Raw genomic sequence first — 26,112 nt, forward strand, 5'->3', positions numbered from 1 at the left:
CCCCCTGCTTGCACATGCATGCTCTCTGTAAGATAAAAAAAATTTTTTTTTTTTTTTAAAGACCTCTTTATGGGCAGCCCGGGTGGCTCAGCGGTTTAATGCCACCTTTGGCCCAGGGCACAATCCTGGTATCCCGATCAAGTCCCATGTCAGGTTCCCTGCATGGAGCCTGCTTCTCCCTCTACCTGTGTCTCTGCCTCTCTCTCTCTCTCTCTCTCTCTCTCGAATAAAAAAAAAAAAAAAAAAAAAGACCTCTTTTAGGGGCATGTGGCTGGCTCAGTTGGAAGAGCATATGACTTGATCCCAGGATCAAGTTTGAGCCCACATTGGGTGTAGAGATTACTTAATAAAAATAATAAAAAGGGGGACCTGGGTGGCTTAGTGGTTGAGCATCTGCCTTCAGCTCAGGTCATGATACCAGGGTCCTGGGATCGAGTCCCACATCGGGCTCCCCGCAAGGAAGCCTGCTTCTCCCTCTGCCTGTGTCTCTGCTTCTGTCTGTGTCTCTCATGAATAAATTTTTCAAAAAAAAAATTTTTTTTAATAAAAAAAAGACCTCTTTTCAAAGCCATTTTCTTCTCTTGAGCAACTTGTCCCCCAATAGGGATGCCAGAGCCAGTGCATCTTGTGCCAAGGAATAAGACCGAAGAGCCAATGGAAATGTGCTATCCTTCGCCCATTGATGCTAATAATAAACAGTGAAAACTCAACTGTCAGGGACCCTTGAGGACTGAGTCAATTTAGATAGACCATGGAATTTTGTTTTGTTTTTTTTACTATTTCATTAAATATTGATTATGAACCTATATCAATACATATTTTTTAAAAGATTTTATTTATTTATGAGAGACACAGAGGGAGAGAGGCAGAGACACAGGCAGGAGGAGAAGCAGGCTCTCTGCAAGGAGCCCAATGTGGGACTCGATCCTGGATCCCGGGATCATGCACTGAGCCGAAGGCAGAAGCTCAACCACTGAGCCACCCAGGTGTCCCTATCAATACGTATATACACACAAATATATACATACATACATATGTACAATTTTGAATAGAAGAAACATTTATAAATCTAAAACTCATACAGAATAGTAATTTTTATTTTTAGTTTTAGTTTTTTAAAATATTTATTTTAGAAAGAGAGAGCACACATGTACAGCGTGGAGAGGGAGAAAAAGAATCCCAAGCAGGCTCCCCTTTGAGCACAGAACCTGACATGGGGATCAATCCCATGACCCTGAGATCATAACCTGAGCCAAAACAGAGTCAGATGCCATAACAACTGAGCCACCCAAGTGCCCCAGTGAAGTCATTTTTAAAGATTAGGATACAAAAAACTCTACCAGGCAATATATAATATGTCAAATGCCTCTTACATAATATCCACAAGTGTTCCAGTGTTAACTCTACTTAAAAATAAATCCACACAATAGGATCTAAACTGTGATTAAAGAATACATTAGAAAAGGTACTAAGGAAATATATCCAAGTATTAGTGATGAGTAACAAGATTCTAAATTATTTTATTCTTCTTACTTTCCTATTTTTTTTAACTTTTCCAATGACTGTATTACTTTGATAATTAGTGAAAAAATACACTTAAGTCAGTATAATTATTTCATACACCCTGTGATTATAATGATATTCTCTTTCCTTTTAAAAATATTTTATTTATTTACTTGAGAGAGAGTGATATCATGAGCAAGGGGGAAGGGGTGAGGCAGAAGCAGATTCCCCGCTGAACAGGGAGCCCAATGAGGGTCCCAGGACCCTGAGACCATGACCCAAGCAAAAGGCAGATGCTCAACCCACTGAGCCACCCAAGCACCCTACAATGATATTCTTTTAATTGAACAATAAAAACTGGAAGAAAATGATGAAAAGTAGTAGAAGGAAGGGACGCCTGGATGGCTCAGCGGTTGAGTGCCTGTCTTCTGCCCAGGGCGTGATCCTGGAATCCCAGGATCAAGTCCCACATCAGGCTCCCTGCATGGAGCCTGCTTTTCTTTCTGCCTATGTCTCTGTCTCTCTCTGACTCTCCCATGAATAAATAAAATCTTTAAAAGAAAAAAAATAGTATAAGGAAGAGTGTTTGGGGATCCCTGGGTGGCACAGCGGTTTAGCACCTGCCTTTGGCCCAGGGCACAATCCTGGAGACCCGGGATCGAATCCCACGTAGGGCTCCCGGTGCATGGAGCCTGCTTCTCCCTCTGCCTGTGTCTCTGCCTCTCTCTCACTGTGTGCCTACCATAAATAAATAAAAATTAAAAAAAAAAAAAAGGAAGAGTGTTTGGACTACAGGTGGTTTTGTTTTGTTTTTTTCTATCTGCTTTGCCCTACATTCTAGTTTATTTCACATTTTTGTAAACTTTATTCAAATAAAAGTAACAGATGCAAAAAAAAAAACACAACAATCCCATTTGCAATAACCTTCCATATGGTAATCAGTTTTATACCTAAATACTTTTCTTAGATCAGTAGAGCTATATCCCGAACTGACTCTTATGAGTAACACTGAAAAATTCAACCTCAAACTTACGTTACACCTATAAACCACCAAGAGTTACTAAGATGACACACAGGCTTATGCTTCAGAGGATTAAAAAGACACTATGATAGGCAGGAGGTAGGCCCCCAAGATTTCTGGCCTATGATATATACACATCTTCTCCCAGTTATATCATCAAACAATAATGTAGGTACTGCTGTGAAGGAAATCTGCAAACATAATTAAGGTCCCAAATCAGGTGACCTTTAAATATAATTATCCAAGTGGGCCTGATCTAATCATATGACACCTTTAAATCTGGATCTAGAGATAATATATGTAATATTTCATGGATTTGAAGCATGAGAGATTTCATTTGCAAGTTCCACATTATTGGCTTGAAGATAGAGGGGACCATGTAGCAAGGAATACAGGCAATTTCTAGGAGTGACCCCTGGTTGACAGACAGCCAGCAACAAATATGCAGTCAAATGCTCTACCACTGAGCTATACCCCCTGCCAGCAACAAATATGGATTTCATTACTACCACCATGATGAATTGCCAACAACCTCAATGAGCTTAAGAGCAGATTCTTGGGATGCCTGGGTGACTCAGCGGTTGATCCCAGGATGCCTGGATCGAGTCCCATGTCGGGCTCCCTACACAGAACCCGCTTCTCCCTCTGTCTATATCTCTGCCTCTCTCTGTGTGTTTCTCATGAATAAATAAAGAAAATCTTAAAAAAAAAAAAAAAAAAAAAAGGCAGATTCTTCCCCAGAAACTCCACATGAAAACAGCCTGTTTGGGCACTTTGATTTCAGCCTTTGAGACCACCATGAGCAGGGAAGTCCATGCCATGATTGGACTTTTGACCCACAAAATTTTGAGCTAAAAATTGGTTGCTGTTTTTAACCACTGAGTTGTGACACAGGAATAAAAAACTAATGCAGAATTCTTGAAGTCAAAATTCTTTTCTAAGGCCTTTCAACAATTACAAATACAGTGTTAAATACACAAGAAACTAACATAGGCTGTCTCTTAGAATTGCAACAGAAGCCACAACTTGTAACTGTGCTATGATTCATAAAACAGATAAACTGAACCAAACCAAACCAAACCAAACCACAACATGTATCACAGACTATCTTAAGCTCAAACTGTTTTTTTCTCATTTTTCTCCTTTATCTATTCAACCCATCCCCCCACCTACCTCCTCTCTGGCAATCACGTTTGTTCTCTGTTCTTTTGTTTGTTCATTTGTTTTGCTTTTTAGATTCCACATATAAGTAAAATGATATGGTATTTGTCTTCTTTTTGGGGGGAGGTATTTATCTTTCACTGTCTGGCTTATTTCACTTAGCATAATATCCTCTAGGTCCATTCGTGTTGTCTCAAACGGCAAGATCTCATTTCTTTTTTATGGCCAAATAATATTCCAGTGTGCACACCCCACATCTTCTTTATCCATTCATCTATTAATGGACACTTAGGTTTAGAGTGCTTACATATCCTGGCTACTGTAAATATGCTGCAATAAACATAGGGATACATATATCTTCAAATTGGTGTTTTCATTTTCTTTGGATAAATACCAGTAGAATTACTGGATCATATGGTATTTCTATTTTTAACTTTTTGAGGAACCTCCATTCTGCTTTCCTTAGTGGTTATACCAATTTACATTCCCACCAACAGTACACAACGGTTCCCTTTTCTCTACATCCTTGTCAACTCTTGTTATTTATTCTTTTTTTTTTCTTTTAATTTTAACCATTCTGACAGGTATGAGGTGATATTTCATTGTGGTTTTTTGACTTCCATTTCCCTGATGATCAGTGATGTTGAAGCATTTTTTCATGTGTCTGTTGGCCACCTGTATGTGTTCTTTGGAAAAATGTCTATTCAGGTCCTCTGCCCATCTTTTTAAAAATTTATTTATTCATGAGAGACAGAGAGAGAGAGAGAGAGGCAGAGACCCAGACAGAGAGAAAAGCAAGCTCCATCAGAGAGCCTGATGTGGGACTCGATCCCGGGTCTCTAGGATCACGCCCTGGGCCGAAGGCAGGTGCCCAACTGCTGAGCCACTCAGGCGTCTCTTCTGCCCATTTTTTAATCAGATTTTTTTTTTTTTTTTGGTGTTGAATTCAAACTCTTTTTTAACACCAAACTTCAAATTCATATGTTCCAAGGTAAGGCCTCACACAAACTGATTTAATAGTTAACTGCACAGACACTAGATCTAATCTTCTCTGTACTAGAATCTCATGAGTTCTAGCAACTCATCTAGTGTACAAATTCTAATCAATCCTTGCTCAGATTACAAACTTCCACCCTAAAATCTAACAACAGTCCCTAATCTAACAACAAACCTGCTAATCCTTGATGAGCAGGTTTTCCTAACTGTTCCCCCTTTTGAGAAGACTCCTCATTCCTCTGGTTCTCTGCTTGTTGTAGGAAGTTAAATAAAGCTAACTAACTTTTTTTTAACTACAAATAAATCCTTGATGATCACTGGTAGGTGGTTTATGGGTATCCTACTATTTAACAACTGGCATTTCCACTAAGATTCAGTTGACCCCTTTGTTTCTGGGGAGACCTATGACTTTGTCATAGTGTGCATGTATGTGACCACTTGATTTCTCAGCTGTTCAAGGCCATTCTGCCTGCAATAGTGAGGTATCTGAGCTTCAGTGATTTTGTTGAGCACTTCAGGATCAAGGTGAAAGTTGGGTCCTCTGACTATAAGTCTTACCAGATTATGCTGTTCATGAATGAAATTTGGCTTCTACCTAGTTAATAACATTCCTATCGTCTGTCTGCTTGTTGAATATCTTTATTTAAGTAAGCTCTACACCCAGCATGGAGCTTGAACTCATGGCCATGAGATCAAGAGTCACATGCTCTACCGACTGATCCAGGCAGGCACCCCTTGTTCAGTAACTTGAGTGTCATTCATCTCTAAAAGGAAGTCCATAGCACAGGACAAATTCAGTCCTAATAAGCCTATCTTCCAGCCAGCTCCAAAAGCTGACACGTTCAGGTCTCACCAGACCAGCATCTTTACATAAACTTTGTATTGAGTCATGTTTTCTAAAACTTCTTAAGGACTTTCCTTAGTCCTTATAATCTTGAGATATGTTTTACTTAGTTCTGAACTTGGAGCTGAGGTTCTGACAAGTTCTCAACTAATGAAAGCTGATCTTGAGTATCACTTCCTGTTTTCTACAAAAGCACCATCCTTACATCCAATCTTACTGCAGGTCACATAAGAATTTTCTTAGTCTATATCTGTGTCCACTCCGTGCCTCCTCTATATACTTCCTTCATGCTTTCAGATGATGAATATAACCCAACAAATGGCATAATTTCACTAAAAAAAATTCTGAATTGGAGCAGCCCGGGTGGCTCAGCGGTTTAGCACTGCCTTCAGTCCAGAGCATGATCCTGGAGACCCAGGATCGAGTTCCACATCAGGCTCTCTGCACGGACCCTGCTTCTCCCTCTACCTATGTCTCTCTCATGAATAAATAAATAAAATCTTTAAAAAAAATTCTGAATTATAAACATCCTCTTAGGGAACTATTGACACAAACAAGATTGTTTGAGAGGTACCTTAAAAGAAAAAGGTGGAGTGTCTAGGTGTCACATGAGTTGGTTAAGTGACTGACTCTTGATATTGGTTCAGGTTATGATCTCAGGGTCATAAGATGGAGCCCAGAATCAGACTTCTTGAGTCTGCTTGAGATTCTCTCCCTCTCCTCCACCCCGCTCCTGCACTCATTCTAAAAATAAATAAATAAATCTTTAAAAAGAAAATAAAAAAAAGAAACAATTTTGACTATTCAACGGTATTCACTCCTTAACATGGGGAAATTTCTAAATACAATTCAAATTCTAAAACTGCCTCCCTGAAAGAATTCCCAAACCCCAGGATAAAAAGGAGAAAGTTCAGGGGTACCTGGGTGGCTCAGTCAGTTAGGTGTCTGACTCTTGATTTTGGCTCAGGTCATGGTTTCAGGGACCTGAGATTGAGCCCCACGTGGGTCTCCACCCTAAGCAGGGAGTCTGCTTCTCTTCCTCTCCCTCTATCCCTGCCCCCCTGATCACAAACTCCATCATTCTCTCTTTCTAAAACAAAATGAATCTTAACAAAAGAAGAAAGTTTATTGAAAAAAATCAGCCTTGTGTAGGCCTCCCTAATGTCTATCAATTAGTCTATTCTGATGTACCTAGGAGATGCAAAGCCTGGTAAAGGCTAATTGGAATCACCCTAAAAAGAAATTAGAGATTAATCCTTTAAAAAAAAAAAAAAGAAAAAAAAGAAAGGATCCCTGGGTGGTTCAGCGGTTTAGTGTCTGCCTTCGGCCCAGGGTGTGACCCCACAGTCCCAGGATCAAGTCCCGCATCAGGCTCCCTGCATGGAGCCTGCTTCTCCCTCTGCTTGTGTCTCTGCCTTTCTCTCTCTCTCTGTACCTCTCATGAATAAATAAATAAAATCTTAAAAAAAAAAAAATGAAAAAGGGACACCCAAGTGCCTCAGCTGGTTGAGTGTCTGCCTTCAGCTCAGGTCATGATCTCAAGGTCCCATGTTGGGCTCCCTGCTCAGTGGGGAGTCTGCTGCTCCCTCTTCTTTGCCTCTCCCCCCTGCTTGTGCTCTCTCTCTCTCTCAAGTAAATAAAAAAATCTTTAAAATAATTTTTAAAAAAAAACAATGAAAAACTTATGATTTTTAACTCTCTGGAAGTTATGAGATTACTCAAGTGGTAGGAATTTCTTTTTTTTTTTTTAATTTTTTATTTATTTGTGATAGTCACAGAGAGAGAGAGAGAGAGAGAGGCAGAGACACAGGCAGAGGGAGAAGCAGGCTCCATGCACCGGGAGCCCAAGGTGGGATTCGATCCCGGGTCTCCAGGATCGCGCCCTGGGCCAAAGGCAGGCGCCAAACCGCTGTGCCACCCAGGGATCCCGGAATTTCTAATACCTTTAGAAATCCCCTCTCACTTGGCCCTTAACTGTAACACTGTCTTGCAGTAATACTGATTTTGAAGGAATGTAAAAGAGTATGTGTGAAGACAGGAGAATGTGAATGCATAGTATCAGATGTGTTTTTGTTTATCTAGAAATAAAGAGGATAATTTTGCCTTAAGTAAGAAATGCGTATTTTACCACCAAAAAAAGAAATGGTAATTACATAGCATTATATATTGTTAGCTAATCCTATGGTGGTAATTCATTTTGCAAAATATATAGGTGTATCAAATGAACTCATTGTACATCTTAAAATTACATGTTATATGTCAATTGTATCTCAGTAAAACTGGAAAAAAAAGTGAGAAATTTGAGAAATTGCTGTACCAAGGTGTAGAAAAAAAATTTGACACTCACTATAAAGGTAGAATGAGAATTATTACACTTTATTTGTCTGGGTTTGTAATAGCTACCATAAAAAAAAGAATTTGAAGGTAGAAATAAAACATGTTAAAAAAATTTTTTTTACATTTATTTATGATAGTCCCACAGAGAGAGAGAGAGAGACAGAGACAGAGACATAGGCAGAGGGAAAAGCAGGCTCCATGCACCGGGAGCCCGATGTGGGATTCGATCCCGGGTCTCCAGGATCACGCCCTGGGCCAAAGGCAGGCGCTAAACCGCTGCGCCACCCAGGGATCCCCACATGTTAAAATTTTTAATAAAACTGATCAAATGTGAGAGGTTTATCATAAAACATAATTTTAAAATAATAGCTTAAAAATAAAGGCTTACAAATCCTTTTAATGTGGGATGCCTGCGTGGCTCAGCGATTAAGTGTCTATGCTTGGCTCAGGGTATGATCCTGGAGTCCCGGGATCGAATCCCATGTCGGGCACCCTGCATGGAGCCTGCTTCTCCCTCTGCCTATGTCTCTGCCTCTGTCTCTCTGTCTCTCATGAATAAATAAAATCTTTAAGAAAAAAGTCCTTTTAATGTAAACTCTCCATAAATAATAAATGGAATAAAACTAGGATTTAATTTCCTTTTGTTGAAAAAACAAAGCTATTTTGTGCCCAGATAAGACATCCCTTAAATTATCAAAATATTCTGTTAAATCTCTGTGCTTTTTGGAATACTCATAAATCTTTTTTTTTTAAGTTCCTTACTTCCGGGAAAAAAAATTAACATTCCCAATAATCATTGTTTTTATTTATTTATTTAAGATTTTATTTATTTATTCATGAGGAAAAAGCAGGCTCCCTGCAGGGAGCCTGATGCGGAACTCGATCCCAGGACCCTGGAATCAAGACCTGAGCCAAAGGCAGACACTCAACCACTGAGTCACCCAGATGCCCCAATAATCACTGTTTTTAAAAATACTGCTTGGGGGTGCCTGGCTGGCTCAGTCAGAGAGCATTCAACTCTTCATCTTGGGGATGTGAGTTTGAGCCCCACATTTGAGGAAGAGATTTCTGAAGAAGAGGAAGAGACTTTTCTGAAACTATTTCTTTGGATAGTTATGACTTACATCAAGATCCAGACTGTCAATAAACACCCTGTCCTGGGACGCCTTGGTGCTCAGACCAATGTCTGCCTTTGGCTCAGGTCATGATCCCAGGGTGCTGGGATCAAGCCCCAGGTCCAGCTCCCTGCTCAGTGGGGAGTCTGTTTCTCCCTTTCTCCTCTGCTTGTGCTTTCTCTCGCTCTCTTTTGCTCTCTCTCTCAAATTAATTAATTAATTAAAACTAATTAAAACTATATGCAAACAAACAAACAAACAAAAAAACCCACCCTGTTCCTTATTCTTAGCACTACCAAGACCTGTATTCTTGACAATCACCACATATAGGACTAATTCTTCAGACACTTGCAAGGTGAATAATCCATACCTAAAATTAAAGGGGAAAAAAATCACTTGCTTACTAAAGGAAGATTCAAATAGATATGGAATATATAGGACATTATATCACTTTAATAGTAACTCTTGGGCAGCCCGGGTGGCTCAGCGGTTTAGCGCCGCCTTCAGCCCAGGGCCTGATCCTGGAGACCCAGGATCGAGTCCCACGTCGGGCTCCCTGCATGGAGCCTGCTTCTCCCTCTGCCTGTGTCTCTGCCTCTCTCTCTCTGTCTCTCATAAATAAATAAATAAATAAATAAATAAATAAATAAATAAATAAATAAATAAATCTTAAAAAAATAGTAACTCTTGTTTGAGCTTTTGTTGCAGATGACATGTGTGTATGATCTCTGGGTTTTAAATGCTACAGTCACATATTATCATGCCAGATGATTTAACAAATGAACACCTAAGAAACAGAACAGAGTGGGGACGCCTGGGTGGCTCAGCAGTTGGGCACCTGCCTTTGGCTCAGGTCATGATCCCGAGGTCCGGGATCCAGTCCCACATCAGGCTCCATGCAGGGAGCCTGCTTTTCCCTCTGCCTATGTCTCTGCCTCTCTCTCTCAGTCTCTGTCTCTCATGAATAAATAAATCTTAAAAAAAAAAAAATGAAAGAAAGAAACAGAACAGAGTGGCCTGTGCTTATAGAGGTCAAAATTACTACCATCAAAAGCTTGATAAACATTCACAACCTATCTAACAGTGATATAGATCTTTTTTTTTTTTTTTAAAGATTTTATTTATTCATGAGACGGGGTGCGGGGGGGCAGACACACAGGCAGAAGGAGAAGCAGGCTCCATGCAGGGAGCCTGACGTGGGACTTGATCCTGGGACTCCAGGATCAGGCCCTGGGCTGAACGCAGCGCTAAACCCCTGAGCCACCCGGGCTGCCCAATGATACAGATCTTAATTGATCACTTCCCCTAAATGATGTTAAGTCCTCCCGCTTCCTTAACAAATGATCAAAAGCAGAGACTGAGAATTGAAAGAGAAACCATAAATTGCTCACAAACACTCACAAAAACACTATGACTTATAAAACAGATATACTGAACCAAACCAAACCACAAAGTGCTATCCAAGCTCAAATTTTTTAAAATATTAGCTCATTATACTGCAATACAATAGACAAATTGATCTAACTGTAACTTCTGAAGGACTCCTGTGTTCTAAAGCTAAGAACCATTGACTATTCCAGCAACTCACTTAAATTACAGATTCTAGCCAATCCCTGTCCAAACGACTAATTTCCACCCTAAAATCACTCTACAACTAACCCCAGCTCCTAACATCCTATGTATCTTCTTTGCAAACCTCCTCCTTTTGAGATGCCTCACAGTTATTCTGGTGTGTATTATTCCTTGCTGTAGCAAGCTAAATAAATGTGAACTTATTTTTGTCTATAGGTATATTCCTGGTGGTCTTTGGTAGTGGGCTTTAATATCCTCAAGGCAGACAACTGGTGGCCCAGAATTAGGAATAGGAAGAAGACTTTATGATATATACCTTTTAAATTTTTATACCGTTATTGAATTACCTATTTAAAAGAATAAAATGAGAACCAACAAATGTATATAAGTCTTTTATAAATAAGTCAACCAACACTAAAACTACCAATATTCAATCAGCAGCAATTCAGCCAGCAATCAGAGTATTGCTGGCTGTCAGCAGTCAAAATTTACTACCTGTCTCTACAAGGCTAAAAAGATTCCAGACCACTAATGGATCATCAATAGGTCATCAACAGATCTTTGTGTCAAAATTCAAAATCTCCTCTTGTTTGGAAGTTAAATCTAAATCAGCCAGCAGTTAGAAGTGAAAATTAGCTTTGCATCTAATGTGAACAAATTTTTATTATACTATGTGGAACAGTATAATGAATACCCACGTAGCAACAATTAACAACCTTCTGCTAATCTTCAAGCTACTCTTTATTTAAAGATTTCTCTAAATCAAAGATACTACATTATAATTCAACGCAAAAGAATTATTTATTTATTTATTTATTTATTTAAAGATTTTATTTATTCATGAGAGACATAGAGACGGAGAGAGGCAGAGACACTGGCAGAGGGAAAAGCAGGCTCCATGCAGGAAGCCTGATGTGGGACTCAATCCCAGGTCTCCAGGATCATGCTCTGGGCTGAAGGCAGCTCCAAACCCCTGAGTCACCCAGGCTGCCCGCAAAGGAATTTTTTAAAAACTAAAGAGCACACATGCACCTGGCTGGCTCAGTGGGTAGAGCATGACCTTGGGGTCGTGGGTTCAAGCCCCATATTGGGCATGGGACCTATTTAAAAAAATAATAATAATATAAAAAAACCTAGAGCAAAAAAAAAAAAAACCTAGAGCACAAAAAAACAATAACTACCACAGAATAAAAACAAATCTCTTAGAATGCCAAAGATAACCATTTAATAAAATTTTGGTATATATCTTAACATTTTAAATATTTAAAAATATTTTATACTTAGTTATATTATACAGTCCATAGTCTCTTTTGAATTTTGTGCAAGCTACTAAAATTTTCTCATACCAACAAATATTCTTCTATAATTTTCAGACTCTGCATCACGAGATAATGTAATTCACCTAACTAATCTGCTATTACTTTTTTTTTAAGATTTTATTTATTTATTCATGAGAGACACAGAGAGAGGGGCAGAGACACAGGCAGAGGGAGGAGAAGCAGGCTCCATGCAAGGAGTCTGATGTGGGACTCGATCCCAGGAATCTGGAATCATGTCCTGAGCCAAAGGCAGACGCTCAACCCGCTGAGCCACCGAGGCATTCCCTAATCTGCTATTATTAAACAATACAGTTATTGTTTTCTTCTTTGCTATCATGAATAAGGTAGCAACAAATATCTTTGTTAATACATTATGAACTCACACGTTTATCAACCCTTTATATGTATTCATTTATGGGACATCTGGGTGGTTCAATGGTTGAGCATCTGCCTTCAGCTCAGGGTTTGATCCTGGGGTCCTGGGATCAAGTCCTGCTTCTCCCTCTGTCTATGTCTCTGCCTCTCTGTGCCTCTCATGAATAAGTAAATAAAATATTTTAAAAAATAAATGTATTCATTTATAAATTATCTATAAACAGCTTACCCTTTGCTCATTTTTCTTTTTCTATGATTTGCAGTTAAATATAAAAAGATGACTAAAAACATCTTTAAATATTAAACATATTAATATTAAAGCTAGTAGTGGGACATATTAAAGCTAGTAGTGGGAATCCCTGGGTGGCACAGTGGTTTAGCGCCTGCCTTCGGCCCAGGGCGTGATCCTGGAGTCCCAGGATCGAGTTCCACATCAGGCTCCTTGCATGGGGCCTGCATCTCCCTCTGCCTGTGTCTCTGCCTCTCTCTCTCTCTCTCTGTGTGTGTGTCTCTCATGAATAAATGAACAAAATCTTTAAAAAAAAATAAAAAATAAAAAAAAATAAAACTAGTAGTAAAACATAAATATTTTTTCCCTAAAGCATACTTTTAAAAGGCATTTCAACTCCAGGCAATATTTTATTTATTTTTTTTTTTTAAAGTAATCTCTACAATAAGGGCACCTGGGTGGCTTAGTGGTTGAGCATCTGCCTTTGGCTTAGGTCATAATCTTGGGGTCCTGGGATCAAGTCCCATATCAGGCTCCCCACAGGGAGCCTGCTTCTCCCTCTGCCTATGTCTCTGCCTCTCTCTTGAATAAACAAATAAAATCTTTTTTTTTAGATTTTATTTATTCATGAGACACACACACAGAGAGAGAGAGAGAGAGAGAGAGAGAGAGGCAGAAACACAGGCAGAGGGAGAAGCAGGCTCCATGCAGGGAGCCTGACATGGGCGATCCTGGGTCTCCCGGATCACACCTGTGCTGAAGGTGGCGCTAAACTGCTGAGCCAACGGGGCTGCCCAAATAAAATCTTTTTTTTTTTTTAATTTTTATTTATTTATTTATGATAGTCACACAGAGAGAGGCAGAGACACAGGCAGAGGGAGAAGCAGGCTCCATGCACCGGGAGCCCGATGTGGGATTCGATCCCGGGTCTCCAGGATCGCGCCCTGGGCCAAAGGCCGGCGCTAAACCGCTGCGCCACCCAGGGATCCCCCAAATAAAATCTTAAAAAAAAAAAAGTAATCTCTACATTCAATGTGGGGCTCCAATTTATAACCCCGAGTTCAAGAGTTGCATGCTTTTCCTGAGCCAGCCAGGCACCCCGACTCCAGGCAATATTTTCTTATATATTTCACTTTTTAAATTTTTTTTAGTTTTTATTTTTTAGAGATTTTATTTATTTATTTGAGAGCAAGAGGGTGGAAGAGAGAGCATGAGCAGGGAAGAGAGGTAGGGAGACCCTCCATTGAGCAGGGAGCCTAATGTGGGGCTTGATTCCAGGACCCTGAGATCACGACCTGGGCAGATGCTTAACTGACTAGTCAGTTAAGCATCCCTATTTCAGGGATTTATCTCACATCCCTATTTCACTTTTTTAAAAAAGATTTTATTTTGGGGCACCTACATGGCTTAGTCGGTTAAGCATATGCCTTTGGCCTAGGTCATGATCCCAGAGTCCTGGGATCAAGTCCTGCATCTGGCAGGACCATTTCTTTACCAAAAAAATTATTTTATTTTTAAGCAATCTCTATACCCAAAGTGGGGCTTGAACTCACAGCCCTGAAATCAAGACTGACTTGATTAAATCTCCACTGACTCAGCCAACCAGGCACCCCAGGTGATATCTTAAAGTAAATTTTATCTTCCTAAAGCAAACTACTAATCCTTAGTTCATAGGGGAATCTCCATTTACTTCCTTCTTTCAGGCTGTCAATACAATTCCACAATAGCCTATTAACTTATGATCTCATTTTAATCAAGGTAAGTCAGTGCTAGCTTTGGTAGCACATATACTAACCAAGGTAAGTCATTTGTACTAAATCCTGCATTAATTTTAGGGAATAGCTTCCATAGCTTTTTTTTTTTTTTAAATAAGCTTTATCAAAGTTTTATTTAGGTACAATAAACACATCCACTGAAGTGTATAAGTTGGTAAGTCTTGACACATGTATATATTTGTCAAAACCACAATCTCAAATCAAGATACAGAACATCTCCATTACTACCAAAAGATCCTCTCCTCTGCCAGCCCCCAGCACCACAACTACTGATCTGATCTCTGTCACAAGATAAATTTGAACTTTTCTAGTTTTATATAACTGGAACTGTCCAGTATACAGTCATTTATGTCTGGCTTTTTTCACTATGTTTTTGTGATTCACCTGTGCTGTTGCATATATCAGAAGTTTGTATCTTTTTATTGCCAAGTAAGGATGTACCATGTTATGGTTATTCATTTACTTGTTGAATATTTTCTAGTTTTGGCTATTATGACCAACACTGCTATAAACACATATGTATAAAATCTTTTGTTTTCATTTCTCTTGGGTAAATACCTGGGGGTAGAATGCCATGGTAGAATGGGAGGTGCATAACTAACATATTAAGAAACTGTCAAATAATTTTCCCAAGTAGTTTACATTCTCACCAGCAGTATATGAAAGGTCCACTAATTCCACATCCTTGTCAAAACTAGTAATTTTTAGTTTCAGCTGTTCTAATGGGTATGTAGTGGTATATCATTGTAGTTTTATTTTATTTTTTTAAAAAGATTTTATTTATTCATTCATGAGAGACACACGGCGAGAGAGAGAGAGGCAGAGAGACACAGGCAGAGGGAGAAGCAGGCTCCCTGCAGGGAGCCTGATGTGGGACTAGATCCCAGGTCTCCAGGATCACGCCCTGGGCTGAAGGCAGACACCAAACCGCTGAGCCTGAGCCACCCAGGCATCTCTCAATGTAGTTTTATTTTATTTTTTTCAATGTAGTTTTAATTTGCATTTTCCCAGTAGCTAATGATGTTGAATATCTTCTTGTATGCCACTGGTCATCTATAAACATTCCTTTGTGACTCATCTGTTCAAATCCTTAGTCCATTTTTTAAATTCTGATTGTCTTATTAGTGAATTTTATTTCATATATTATTGGTACAAGTCTTTTGTAAGATATAGTGTGAATATTCTCTCCCAGTCTGTGGCTTGTCTTTTCTTTCTTTCTTCTCTCTCTTTCTTTCTTTTTTTTTTTTTTCTTTTTCTTTCTTTCTTTCTTTCTTTCTTTCTTTCTTTCTTTCTTTCTTTCTTTCTTTCTTTCTTTCTTAAGATTTTATTTGAGAGAGCGAGCATGAGCAGGGGGAAGAGCAGAGGGAGAGGGAGAAGCAGACTCCTCACTGAGTGGGGAGTCCAATACAGGGCTGGATCCCAGGACCCTGAAATCACAACCTGAGCTGAAAGCAGATGCTTAACCAACTGAACCCCCCAGGAATCCCCCCACCTTTTTAAAGTAGGCTTTATGCCCAGTGTGGAGCCCAACATTGGGCTTGAACTCACCATCCTGAGATCAAGACCTGAGCCAAGATGAAGAGTTAGACACTTAACCAACAGAGCTTCCCAGGTACCCCATGCCTTTTCATTTTCTTAATGAAACATATTTAGAAGAACCAAACATTTTAATTTTGATATAGTCCATCAAAAGTTATCAGTTTTTATGGTTCATGTTTTGTGACCTAAGAAAACTTTGCCTACCTTAAGTAACAAAGATCTCTCCTATGCCTTGATCATTGCAGCTTTATAGTAAGTCTTTAAATCAGGTAGTTAGAGTTCTTCAACTTTGTTCTTCCTTTTGGAAATTGGTTTGCTTAATTCTCAGTCTTTTACATTTCCATATAAACTTTATTTTTTCTAAAGTTTACTTATTTATAATCTCTACACCAAACATAGAGCCTGAACTCGTAACCTCAAAATCAAGAGTCACATGCTTTATGGAATGAGCCAGTCAGGTGCCCCTCCATATAAGTTTTAGAACCAGCTTACCAATTTTTATTACAAAATCCCAGGATTTTGGGGGTGGTTGGGTGGCTCAGGTCATGATCTCACGGTCCTGATACAGAGCCCCAGTTCAGGCTCTCTGCTCAGTGAGGAGTATGCTTCTCCCTCACACTCTCCCTCTGTGCTCTCTTTCTCTTGAATAAATAAAACCGGGACACCTGGATGGCTCAGTGGTTGAGCGTTTGCCTTTGGCTTGGGGCGTGGTTCCAGGATCCTGGGATAGAGTCCCGCATTGGACTCCCTGAGTGGAGCCTGCTTCTCTCTTTGCCTCTGCCTCTCTCTCTTCCCCTCTCATGAGTAAATAGATAAATCTTTTTTTTAAATAGATAAATCTTAAAAATAAATAAATCCTCTCAAAAAAAATCCCAGGATTTTGATTAATATTGCATTTCTTTTTTTAAAAAAATTTTTAATACTGCGTTTCTTTATAAATCAGTTTGGAGAACTGACATCTTAATAATTTTGCACTGTCTGATTATGAACATGATGTAACTTCCTTATAGTTAGGTCTTAAATTTCTCTCAGCAATGTCCTGTAGTTTTCAATAAATAAATTTTATGCATTTTGTCACATTTATTCCTAAGTATTTTGTGGGTTTTGGAAATATTCTAAATAAAATTTTTGGAAATTTCATTTCCTAATTCCTTACTGATAGTATATAAAGATACAATTGATTTTTATATATTCACCTTATATTCTTTGACTTTGCTAAATTCAATTATACTAATGATTATTCTGCAGATTACCTAGGATTTTCTATATAAACAATCTTGCAATTTATAAATAGAGATATTTTTTTTCTTTCTTTCCAAACCATATGCTTTTTAGTTCTGCTTTTTACCCTATTTCAATGGTTAGAACGACAGAAATGGCAAGCAAGGCCATCTTTGCCTTATTCCTAAGGGATACCTTAAGGGAAAAGCATTCACTATTTTACCATTAAGTATGAATTTGCTGTAGGTTTTTCTTAGATGATCATCAGTCCAGGAAGCACCTCCTAACTTATTCCTAGTTTTCTGAGTTTTATTTAAACCGTGAATGGATGGTGAATTGTTGTCAAATGGTTTCTCTGAATTTACTGAAGTAATCATGTGAGTTCCTACCTATTTGTGTACTATGGTAGATTATTGGTTACATCTGCCTTTGGCTCAGGTCATGATCCTGGTCCTGGGTTTGGGTCCCACATCCGGCTTCCTGCATGGAGCCTGCTTCTCCCTTTGCCTATGTCTCTGCCTCTCTATGTCTCTAGTGGATAAATAAATTAAAATCTTAAAAAAAATAAAAATAAAAAAGTTTTCTAATTTTTTATGTGAAAAAATGGCATTTTTAAAAACAGATTTTATTTATTTATTCATGAGAGACAGAGAGAGAGAGACAGACAGACGCAGAGACATAGGCAGAGAGAGAAGCAGGCTCCATGCAGGGAGCCCAACGCCGGACTCGATCCCGGATCTCCAGGACCACACCCTGGGCTGAAGGCGGCACTAAACCCCTGAGCCACCCAGGCTGCTCAAAGTCGAACATTTTGTAATGTTTAGTGCCTTATCTTTTACTCTTTTATAAATTCATTGTTCATGGCCTTTGCCCATACTTGTATTGTAGATCTCTTTTGAATAGTGGAAGTTCTTTATCCTGACTTAGGAGATGCAAATATCTTCCTGGTTTTGTGCTTTTTGATTGTGTTTATCTTTTTCAAGTAGTCAAACACAATATTCTTTTGTGATTCCTTTCATTACTTCTTTGGGGGGGGGCAGTAAGATTGATTGATTGATTTTTGAGAGAGACAGAGACACATGGGGAGGGGCAAAGAGAGAGAGGGAGAGAAGCCGACTCTGCTAAGCAGAGAGACTGAGGTGGGTCTCCATCCCACAAATGAGATCATCACCTGAGCCAAATTCAAGAGTCAGATGCTTAACTGACTGAGCCACCCAGGTGCTCCCCTTTCATTACCTTTGAGCCTTGAAAGCCCTTCTCTGAATTAACTAAGTTGTGTTTGATCTGGTAAGTGGGGGAAGGGAGCATCAGCATCTGTTGGCATATATTATTAGCTCTGGAATTACCACAATTTTTTTTTAAAGATTTATTTATTTATGAGAGAGAGAGAGAGGCAGAGACACAGGAGGAGGGAGAAGCAGGCTCCATGCCGAGAGCCTGACATGGGCCTCCATCCTGGGTCTCCAGGATCACACCCTGGGCCAAAGGCAGGCGCTAAACTGCTGAGCCACCCAGGGATCCCTGGAGTTACCACAATTAACCAAATTAACCAAGATAACTTTATTTTCTTCTTGATAGTCTTTCTTTCTTTCTTTCTTTCTTTCTTTCTTTCTTTCTTTCTTTCTTTCTTTCTTTCTTTCTTTCTTTCTTTCTTTCTTTCTTTCTAATATATTTATCTATTTACTCATGAGAGACACACAGAGAGAGGCAGAGACACAGGCAGAGGGAGAAGCAGGCTCCATGCAGGGAGCCCGATGTGGGACTCGATCCTGGGACTCCCAGGATCAGCCCCGGGGCTGAAGCTGGCGCTAAACTGCTGAGCCAACGAGGCTGCCCTAGATAGTTTTTCCTTTTATTTTTTTATATGTAACTTTTTAAACAAGGTTCACTTTATTTATTTTTATGTTTTTTAACAAGTTTCACTTTATTCTAATGTTACAGAGATTGCTTACAAATAAAATCTTAAAAAAATAAATTAGTAAAATAAAAATCCTTGAGGTGCCTGGCTGGCTCAGTCAGTAGAGCACGCACCTCTTGGGTTGTGAGTTTGAACTCACAGGGTTGTGAGTTTGAGCCCCACATTGGGTGTAGAGATAACTTAAAAATAAAACCTTTTTTAAAAAGTAAAAAATAAAATATTTTGATATTATGGAGTGGCTCCAACTTGAGATCCAAATGGTAATTTTTCCACTACTATTTTTTTTTAAAGATTTTATTTATTCATGAGAGAGACAGAGACACGGGCAGAGGGAGAAGCAGGCTCCCTGCAGGGAACCTGATGCAGGACTCGATCCCAGGACCCCGGGATCATGACCTGAGCCAAAGGCAGATGCTCAACCACTGAGCCACCCAGGTGTCCCTCCACTATTACTATTATCATTATTATTGAAAAATCCATCTCTTCACATTGGTTTGCAATGTTTGACATTTTTGTTTTTAGTTATCCTGTTTATGTTCTTCCAGATGAATTTTAGCATCTACCATGCTGCAGGGACCAATTTATTTTTGACCTTTAGCGGTTTGCTCTGTTTGATAGAAGTCTGGAGTTCTCGTTACTTCTTAAATGAAGAACTTCCTCAGGATATCTGAACAACTCTCTTGGGTAGAAGCCTGATGTCAAGACCCAAGAAAACAGAACCAAATTAAATCCAGCTTTCAAAGTGTTCCTGCCTTGTTGGGGTTGCCATGAATGGCTTTAGGTCAAAATTCCAAGGCATAATTCAGGGAATGACTGCAATATATATATATATATATATATATATATATCCCCAGATCTCCTCCCAATACTTAAATCTACTATATTAGTGGAGATAGAGGCTTTAACCCTTCAGATCTCTTAGCTAGGAGCTGTCCAAAAGAACTTTCTGCTATGATGGAAATGTCCTATGCTACCATGTCCAATACTGTAGCCACCAGCCACGAGTAGTTACTGAGCACTTGAAATGTGGCTAGTGCACTTGAGGAACTGAATATTCAAATTTCTAATTCTATTTAAATGTGTGTAACCACATAGGACTTACTGCCCCCACAGTAACTGTTAAGACTGGATTGCCTGTTTTCCTTGGGTCTCAGTTTCACTATTACATTATCATTGCTAAAACTCAAAATACTTTTGACTTTGCTAGGCACTATACTCAGGGAGGGAAGACAGTCACAGTAAGACAGTTTCTGTTCTAGGCTCACAATAGAAGGAAAGAAGAGGCCTTTTTTTTTTTTTTAAGATTTTATTTATTTATTCATGAGAGGCACACAGAGAGAGAGAGAGAGAGAGAGAGGCAGAGACACAGGCAGAGGGAGAAGCAGGCTCCATGCAGGGAGCCCAATGCGGGACTCGATCCCCGGGTCCAGGATCAAGCCCTGGGCCCAAGGCAGACGCTCAACCGCTGAGCCACCCAGGCGTCCCAAGCGGTCAGTTTTTAACCCAGAGACAAGCTAGATTGTTAAGACTCTCTAGCCTTTTTTTTTTTTTTATGATAGTCGCAGAGAGAGAGAGAGAGAGAGAGAGAGAGAGAGAGAGGCAGAGACACAGGCAGAGGGAGAAGCAGGCTCCATGCACCGGGAGCCCGACGTGGGATTCGATCCCGGGTCTCCAGGATCACGCCCCGGGCCAAAGGCAGGCGCCAAACCGCTGCGCCACCCAGGGATCCCCAAGACTCTCTAGTCTTGCCCATCGTGTTCCCCAGTGCATGAGCGGGGCCAGCAGGTGCTGTCATTGCAACAAGGGGGAAAAAGGAGGGGGATGCTTCTAGCAAAGGAGGTGACACGCAGGGCTTATAAGGTCAGTTCCCTGCACATCAGAGGTCCAGGCCAGCGGCTCCCTCCTCTGAGACCGGGAAAGCAAGTGGGGAGGCCACGGGGCCTAGCCGGGTCTCGAGCCGCTTGGAATCGAAGGCTCCCCAAGGACTGGGCTGGAACTAGCACGGGCACCAGCGGGCTTCCTCCTGTACTAACTGCACCGCACCACCGCGAACACTGAGATCAGGGCTTCCGCGGGCCTGGAGAATGCAGAGGAGAAACCGAGGTGAGGAGCGTGGCCGGGCTGACGGCGGCGCCTGGAGACCGAGCCCGAGGAGGACCGGGAGGAAAGGAGGGAGGCCCCCGCTGCGGAAGGTCGGGGAGGTCGGGGACGGCAAGGGCTCCCGGCGGGGTGGCCCCAGGGGAAGGCTCGCGGCCCAAGGGGCTGCGACCGGGTCACAAGATGGCCGCTGCGTCGTCCCGGCTTTCCGTGCGGGGCCCGGGGGCGGGGGGCAGGTGCTGCGGGCCCGGCCGGCCGGCGCCTCGCCTTGGGCCTCGGAGCCGCGGCGGCGGGGACGGCGGCGGCGCGCGCGCGGGCCGCCGGGAAGTTGGGAGAGCGGGTGCGGGAGCGGGAGCGCGCGCACGCGCACGTGGGGCCGGGTCGCGAGCCGCCGCGGCCGCCCGGGTTGCCTCCCTCCGCCGCCCGCGCTCCCGACCCGGCGCCTCAGGAGGGAGCGGCCAGTGGGCCCGCATCCTGTCGGCGGGGTTCGAGGCCGGGCTGCGGCGGCCACCGCCCTCCGGTACCTGGGCCAGCGGGAGGAGCACCGGCCGGCGCACGGCGGGCCGACTGGCCCCGGAGAGCTGACACCCGCGGGACTCGAAGGCGGAGGCGCTCGTCTGGAGGTCGCCGGGAGCGGGAGGAGGCCGAGGGGACCATGTCCGGGAGGAACCTCCACCTCTCCACCACCGAGCGCGTCGTCAAAGGTGCCGGGCGGGCCGGGCCCTCGTCGTCCCCCCGCGGGAAACGGCCCACGGCAGGGCGACGGCGGAGGGACGGAGGGCGGCGGGGACCCTGGCTGCGTGGGTCCGGGGGGACAGCCTGGAGGGGGTGTGAGGGACGCGAGGGGATCCCGGGGCGTCTTCCCTCGCACCTCAGGCCGCCTCAGGCCGGAGCTCGCCGGGATGGCTCGTCCACCTCCCGCCGTCGTGTGGGACTTGCAGGTGGGATGGGGAGTTCCCCCGCCACCCCAGAGGGCCGGGACCCCCATCTTTTTTTTTTTTTTTTCCTTCAATTCCTCTATTCTCGCCTTTTAACTGGTGAAGCCATCTAGGGTGATGTAGTAGATTCTTCCAAGTCACATCTCTCTCAGCCGCTCCCCGTTAGGACCTGATCATCTCGCCCTTCCCCCACCACCCCCCCTTTTTTTTTTTTGAGGAGGTTTACCAAGTACCTTTTGGCCCACTTTCTACAGATCATCCTAAATTACTGCTGTTATGAAAAGAAACCATTGGTGAAATAGACACAACTAAATCCATTTTGCGATGCTTTAGAGGGATTTACAGATCTCTTGACATGGTGTTTTTAGTTTTTGGCTGTAGAGACTTGGAGAAGGACGTTCTCTGGTTCAGAGGTCTCACCAAAAATTAGGTTGTTCCTTACGGATACTTGTGGGGTGTTACACTGCAGTTGTTTCTGCTCTTTTTTTTTTTTTTTTTCTTTAAAGATTTTATTTATTTATTCATGAGAGACACACAGAGACACAGGCAGAGGGAGGAGCAGGCTCCATGTAGGGAGCCTGACCTGGGACTCGACCCCTGGACCCAGGATCACGCCCTGGGCTGAAGGCAGGAGCCAAACCACTGAGCCACCCAGGGATCCCCCTGTTTCTGCTCTTAAACTATGGATACTGGTTTAAACATGACCACTATTTTATGCACTTCTTTTGTTCAGCGGTAGCACTTAGGTAAAGACTCTTCTCTCTTTAACTACCGGTTTTGAAAGCACTGGTTTTATAAGAAGGGAGTATGCTTCGACCAGCTGTTTTAGTGGCTTCTGGATGTGGGCAAAACTATCAAAATGTATCCTGTCACCAATGTTAGTTTCCTTTCTCCTTCTAATCACCGAAATGGAAAAAATAAAAGTATTTTAAGTGGAAAAGCCTATTTTGAATGTTCAGTGAAGAGACAGAATTTTAGTGTTTGACTTAGATTTTTTTTCTCCCTAAAACATGAATCATCATAAATGTTGATCTTCTGCACTGCTAAATTTTTGCATGTAACTAAGTTTTTCCCCCCCTCTAAAAAGTCAAGATCCTAAGTGATGATCATAAACACTGATGACCTATATTATGTAATATTCAGTGAATATAATGGGGTTTTTGAAATTTATCTACTCAGTTTGATATTATTAAGGGTCTAAGTGAATTAATTGTTCATATGACTGACAGCCGTTTAACAGCTAAATAATTTTGGCCATTTTAATGTCAGTTTTTATAGTATATAACCCATAAAGAGTATAATAAAACTTCTCTTAAGATAAAGAATATACTAAACATAACCTTTTTGGATAAATCAAGGTCAGTTGTGTACATTAATTTCTGTCCTCTGATGTTAACATGGCTGGTGCATTCTGCTGTAGAAGGGTGTTGGCACTTTCCTCCTGTACCAAAATGACTCCTTACTGCTATACTATTTAAAAATGCTTTTGTCTGTTTTTAGTTTATATCCTGCAGTACTGTTCTTTATCTGTCAAAATATGCCCTTCTAATCTGCTATTTCTAAGCTGAAGGAGGCAGGGAAACCAGATAAACCAGAATTGTGTGTCAAGTCAGAATGAATAGGATCTCAGTGAAGCTTAGTGTCAGCCCTCAGACCTTCAGGAATCTCAAATTCTGATCACCATTGTAGCATGTAATTTCCACTGTAAGATGCCATGAGATATAAAGGAAATTTTCTTTTTTTTTTTTTTTTTTATTTTTTTTTTTTTTTATTTTTTTTTAAATTTTTATTTATTTATGATAGTCACAGAGAGAGAGAGAGAGGCAGAGACACAGGCAGAGGGAGAAGCAGGCTCCATGCACCGGGAGCCTGACGTGGGATTCGATCCCGGGTCTCCAGGATCGCACCCTGGGCCAAAGGCAGGCGCTAAACCACTGCGCCACCCAGGGATCCCCCTAAAGGAAATTTTCAATTTTAAAATAACCCTTTCAGACCCTGAAGTATAGAAGTAAAGTAAAATGAAATGTAGTTAAAAAGCAGGTGCTGTCTTACTGCTAGGCATGCTCACAGTTAAGTAAACACCCTTATAATCTGTATAATTTTTGTTTTTTAGGAGTATATTGCATGTTGTATACTTATAAGATTACTCTTAAATAAATGAAATATAATAATTTCAAGCCATTACTTAGAATGTGTGGATTTATCTTAAAAACTGTAGTGTAAGAACTTGACCGTAGCAATTTTGGCTTCTCCGTGACTTATGTTGCTTTTTTTTTCTGGGTTTTGCAGAGTTTGAAATAGTTGAGATTTGTTCAGTGAAAGGTGTCATTGTATATGTAGCTAAGGTCCATTGTATTGGGTACTAAATCCTGATCTGATGTTATCTTGTCTGGCCAGAGTTGTCTGCATTTATTCACAGCTGGAAATCTTTTTCAGAGGTGAGACCACACCCCAGTTATTTTTGGTTCTGTCATTTCCTGTTAACTTTAAAGTCTACTTAATTGTTTTCTTTGAACAAATCTTGAAGAAGAGTGGGAGGGAATGACTAGTATTTTAAGTGTCCTTTAAACAGCAACTTTCCTAAAATGAAGAAGGACTAGATGGATGGTCAAGAAACCTAGGTTTTACTGCATCTGGAGCTTACTTGCGACCTTGCCCTTTTTTTTTTTTTTGACCTTCCTTTTTTTACTTAACCCCCCCCCCCCTTTTTTTGCTTCAATAATCTCACTGGCAAAATAGGGTTACTAAAATCTTTGTCAAGCTTCAGAGCCATGCAAATGATATAACTGACATGAAAAGCTTAAGACAGGTTGTATTACGAAACATGATAGTTTGATAATAGATCTACATAAGTGGTTAGTAGAGAAATCATTAACATTTTTAAATGATTGATTGATTGATTGACTTGGGGGGGCATGACTTGGGGGAGGGGCAGAGAGAAATGAGAGAGAATGGTAGAGACTCCAGGCTGAGTGTGGAGCAATGCGCTGTGCTCCATCTCACAACCTTGAGATCATGCATGACCTGAGCTGAAATCAACTTAACCAACTGAACCACCCAGGTGCCCCTCATTAACATTTTTTGAGAAATCAACACTTGAAAAAGTAAGAATTAGAAAGTATATGAAATTATAACATAGGTTGGAAAACTGTTCCAGTCAGGAAAATACCTGTTCTACAATTAATTTTTTTATTTTTAAGTAATCTCTACACCCAACATGGGGCTCAGATTTACAATCCTCTGGATCAAACGTCTCATGCTCTACTGAATGATCCAGGCAGGCGCCCCTCCCCTTCTTATGCTTTAGAGGATATCTGGGTGGAATCTCATGTGTAACAGCATGAAGAGATCAATACATTTCCGTCTAGTACTTTCTTGGCAGCTGGTTTCTCCCCTAGCAGTCGAAGGTGTTTGTTTTATGTTTAAAAATATAAAAATTCTTAGGGTTTCACTCATTCGTTAAGTGTTTATGGAGAGCCATCTGCAGTGTATACCAACAAGTGCTCATTTGTTTCTTTTTTGTTTTTAAAGTAACAGTTCTGTGTGCCTCTAGAATAGTCCATATACACTGTGGTGGCATCGATGCTGTTATCTAGAGCAGAAAAAACCCCCAGAAACTCAAATGACTGAATTGTGAAGGTCTTTCAGCTTGATCTATCTCCTTCCTTCCTTCCTTTCTTCTTTCTTTCTTTCTTATGTCTTTCTTGGTCTTTTGGAGGGGTGTGGCGGTGGATGGGTATTTCGGGGCTGTATTCGGATATGGGTGCGGAGGGCGGGGGGGTGTCTGGGGGTGGGTTGGTGTGTGATGAGGATCGCGAGCCGATCTACTCCTACTCTCCTCTCCTCTCCTCTCCTCTCCTCTCCTCTCCTCTCTTTTCTCTTTTCTCTTTTCTCTTTTCTCTTTTCTCCTTTCTGGCTTCCAAGTTCTTTTCCTGTTTAAGAAAATTTTTTCCTTTGACAGTGATTTTTTTTTTAAAGGTTTATTTTCCTGTGCTGCAATAAAGAAATTTCACTAGGAATTGCATGACAGATATGGAGAATCCATTGTTGTTGGTCAAATGATGTTTCACAAAAAGTCAGATTTCTTTTCAGTAAGATGCTGATACATTTCTTCCATTCATTTGGAATTCAAGTGTATTGTATATTCACAAA

The 26,112-nt window shown here is 41.1% G+C and overlaps 1 protein-coding gene across 2 annotated transcripts in view; it reads right to left on the reverse strand.

Annotated features, from left to right (window-relative positions):
- Window positions 1–9,338, reverse strand: part of PPP3CC (protein phosphatase 3 catalytic subunit gamma) — an 81,957-nt gene extending 72,619 nt beyond the window's left edge. Inside the window, exon 1 of one of the 2 annotated variants that reach the window (XM_038573849.1) lies at window positions 9,250–9,338. The gene's annotated coding sequence lies outside the window, so the exon portion shown is untranslated. The remainder of the gene's footprint in view (window positions 1–9,249) is intronic. The other variant, XM_038573848.1, reaches the window with a different exon arrangement.
- Between the last annotated feature and the right edge of the window lie 16,774 nt (window positions 9,339–26,112).

This window comes from Canis lupus, chromosome 25 (genome assembly GCF_011100685.1).
Source record: "Canis lupus familiaris isolate Mischka breed German Shepherd chromosome 25, alternate assembly UU_Cfam_GSD_1.0, whole genome shotgun sequence".
In the NCBI taxonomy this organism is placed as follows: Eukaryota; Metazoa; Chordata; class Mammalia; order Carnivora; family Canidae; genus Canis; species Canis lupus.